This window comes from Chrysochloris asiatica, unplaced genomic scaffold (assembly GCF_000296735.1).
Source record: "Chrysochloris asiatica unplaced genomic scaffold, ChrAsi1.0 scaffold00021, whole genome shotgun sequence".
Lineage (NCBI taxonomy): Eukaryota > Metazoa > Chordata > Mammalia > Afrosoricida > Chrysochloridae > Chrysochloris > Chrysochloris asiatica.
Window position 1 is genome coordinate 18635438 of NW_006408539.1, and position 4424 is coordinate 18639861.

Consider the following 4424-nt stretch of genomic DNA (forward strand, 5'->3'; position numbering starts at 1 on the left):
TGCCGTCAAGTTGATTCCGACCCATAGCAACCCTGTATAGGGTTTTCGAGGAGCAGTTGGTGAACTTGATGCCGTCAAGTTGATTCCGACCCATAGCAACCCTGTATAGGGTTTTCGAGGAGCAGTTGGTGAACTTGAACCACCGACCTTACAGTTCAAACAGCTTTGCAGTCTGGCGCATTAACCCACAGCACCACACACATATGTATATGTAAACTAAGTTTAGGCATTATTCAATACCCATAATCTGCAATATAGTAAGATGTAAATTAGAGACATAGTAGGAAGTAAAGAAAAAATAATTAACTTACAAGCATAAAGAAACAACATACGACAACATGTAAGAGAAGAAATGCTGTTTGGATTGCAATGCACCTTTAACGTGATTTTTTCTTGAACAAGTGACACTGCTGTAGCATGATTGAACATCTCCCTAAGAAATCTGTGTTTATCAGTTTTGAAAAATAATCTAAATAGACTACTTTTATATATACTTTTCTTTTACTTCACTGAATTCTTTTTAAAAACATGTGTTTTGATACTACTCTAGAAAACGGAACGTCCTCAATCTGTCTTCTCTATCACTTGACGAGTCATGCAGTCTTGGTTGAATTATTATTTGTTTGCCGGATATATTATGAAACTGAATAGTCTTCTGTTTCCTAGAAATAACGAAAAAACATTAATTTGAGTGTACTTCTTAGACTATATACGCCATTGTTGTTGTTGTCAAGTGCCTTTGAGTCAGTTCTGACTCCTAGCAACCTTGAATGGGGCTTCCAAGGAGCAGCTGGTGAGCTTGAACTGCTGACCCTGAGGTTCAAACAGACCTTACACTCCAGCTCATTAACCGGCAGCACCACACCTGAACTCCATATCTGCCCTTGCCACCTGAAAATTCTATTGTCCTCATATAGTCCACATCTTCCTAGTTAAACACTAACATTTCTAACTCTTACAATCAATATGCATCACTACCTAGACAGCAGACACATACTCTTGAGGGGAAAGGTGGTATACAGTAAGGGGTAGTTAGTAGTACCCTATATGACCAATGGGACAGGAAATCACTGGGAGGTATACAAAAGTAAAAGGCAACAAAGGTCAATACTATTATATATACACTGGCAATAAGAGTAATAACAAAAAAGATCTCTGATACATAGTTTAGACATGTAAGCTGAACAGATGTAGGAAGATGAATGGATACTTTTACATTTGTGTCAATATGTACTGTAAATACAAACAAATATTATTGTAGAACATACAGAAAGCAAAGTTAGTCATATCCAACACCTAGAGGGAATCACTCACTAGACTTGAACATGCCTCCTAGTCTCAATGAACATGTAGGTCAATTGGCATAATTAGTAAACAAAGGCAATGTTCTGTATCTTACTTGGGTGAGTAGCAACTAAGATCTTGAAAGCTTATGAGCAATTATCTAAGATCTAACTGTTAGTCTCTTCTTATCCAAAGCAAGTAAAAGTGGAGAAAATCAAAGACTCAGTCTTCCAAAAGACTAGAGGATCATGCAAACCACAGTCTCCACTAGCTTGGAACCAGAAATAGATGATGCCCAGTTACCACTACCAACTTCTCTTCAATTGTCAGTATCACAGTAGAAAGTCTTAGACTGAGTGGGAGAAAAAAAAAATTGCAGAACAAATTTAAAAAATAAAGAAAAAACCAGACTTCCTAGTCTAATGAAGACTAGTAAAATCCCTGATACTGTAGCCCTAAGAAATCCTTAAAGGTTGGAACTGAACTCACCTTCTGGAATTGACTTTCAGCTAAACAGTAAACATGTTTATCAAATGAGCAATAAACCAGGGAGGAATGCACTCCTCGGTATGATCAACAATTTGAGACCAAAAGGGCAGCATTTGCCCAAAACCAAAACAAAAATAGATCAATATGCGTTCTTGAGATACTGTTACACATAACTACAGCATTGATAATCAAATCAAATGTGTTTGCTATCAAGGAAATTCTGACTAGATCAAAGTTACAATTTTAATATCTCTTACATATCATTAACATGCTAAGTGATGAGGCACAAAATGGTATTATTTTTTAACATATTTGGAATTCTCTTTTGGTTTGTTGCTTAGTGAAGTCTGACCAGAGACAAAACTAGGAACACTGCAAAAATATGAATTGTATTTTTTTAAGTTGATTTACAATGAAATGTTGGAGCACGGTGGCTTCATATGGTAAACACCCTACTGCAAACCACCAGGCACTCAGCAGGCACAACATGAGACTTCCCACTTCCACAAAGCTTTTAAGTCACTGAAACTCTACACAGGATCACTCTGAGTTGGAATAGTTAACAACAACACTGAAATGTGAAATGCTCATGTGTACTAGTTAGGAATAAAGGAGATGTCCTGAATTTATACAGGCCCCTCAATAATATGTGTTAGATTGATGGGGTCAGAGTCTGAGTGGTTTGACAATATATGGTGATTGCCCATACTGTGATCTGAGGTGACAAGCCAATGTATTGGTGCTGTAGGATAAGCACTAGGTTGCTAACCACAAGGTCTACCGCTCAAACTTTCCTTGGAAACCCTATACAGTATTGCTATGAATCTGAACCGATTAGAGGGTGCTTAACAACAGCAACACACCAACCTTGATCCCATTAGGATCCTGATCCTATATAAGGAGTTCCCCAGGGATATGGCATGCAGCACCAATGGTCTTACAAGAGATAAAAGGAGAGAGAGCAAGCAAAGAAAAGGAGACCTACTACCCAGTAACCACCATTCGTCTGTCAGTTGTCCAACTGGTGGCTTGCATGTTGCTGTGATTCTGGAAGCTATGCCGCTGATATTTTAAATATGAGCAGGGTCACTCATGATGGACAGATTTCAGCTGAGCTTCTGAATTAAGACAGACTAGGAAGAATGAAGGAGCTCTGGTAGCATAGTGGTTAGAAATTGGGCTGCGAACCGAAAGGTCAGCAGTTCGAAACTACCAGCTGTTCCATGGGAGAAAGATGAGGCTTTCTGCTCCTGTAAAGATTTACAGCCTCAGAAACCCTGTACAGGGTCGCTATGAGTCAGAACCGACTCTATGGCACATAACAACAACTAGTCACTGACAACCTTATAAATAGTGGTGGAACACTATCAGAAGAACTAGAATACTGAATATTTAAAACTGATGAAGTGCACCGGAATATTATCAGATATAGTGATGGCAGATGACCTACTCTGGTTAGAAGGACTCAAAATACCACTGAGGAGGTACTCCCCCCTCAAAATAGAGTTGACCAGGATGAAGCAAATGAAGTAAAGCCTTTGGAACTTTCATTGGCATGACTCAAAATGAGGAGAAACAGCTGTAAACATCCATTAGTAATCAGAACATGGGATGTATGAAGTATGAATCTAAGAAAACTGGGCATTTAAAAAAACGTGAAAAGGAATGCATAAATATTGGTATCCTAGGATTAGTGAGCTGAAGTGGACTGGTGTTGGCCATTTTGAAACTGACAGTCACATGATTTACTATGCTGGGAATGATCATGTGAGAATATTAACTATTGGAATCTCCACTTGGTTTTATTTTTGTTGTTTTATATAGTCAATTTTGTTGTAAAGAGCCATTGAGTCCAATCTGACTCATAGTGACCCTGTATAGGGTTTCCAAGGAACCCACCAATCTTGTGGTTCAAACTGAACTTGCAGTTGAGTGCTTTATCCCACAGTGCCACACCAGGACTCCATATAGTCAAGATCCATACATAAACATCCCATTTCTCTTGATCCTTTCCTTATTTTGGATTTTCCTTTTGTATTCTTTTTCCTTCTGCTTGAAGAACTACTTTTACTGTTTCTCTTAGTGTAGTTCTACTGGCATCAAAGAAAACAGCCTTCCATATGGGTTACACTTCAACATAAAGAAAATAAAAATCCTTACAAATGGACCAATAAGCAGTTATGACTCAGAGCGATCTTGTATAGAGTTTTTGGTGAGCAGCTAGTGAATTGGAACTGTCGACCTTAAGCTTAGCAGTCAGATGCTTTTCCTACAGTATCACACTAGAAGAGAGTGAGCAAGAGCGAGAATAATACAAGTAAAAAATTGTATTGGATTTCAACCTTGCATTTCAGAGGGAAAAAAAAATTAACATTTAGAAGAGTAATTTTCAAAGTTAATGGTCACTGAATGAATATATTAAAATGGTAATACATATTATGGAGTGTAGTTTAGAATATACTCTTCAAAAATAAGGAAATACTTTAAAATTTTCAATCTTTCATATGAATTTATGGGTTCATGTTTAAGAATTATTAACAAAATTAGATGACTATCAAAGAGTTCTTTTCTTCTTGGGACCATGACAAGTTTTTCAACCTAATCAAAGTAATGCAGAAATGTTGCCACTTATGGAAGATAGAGTTGATTAA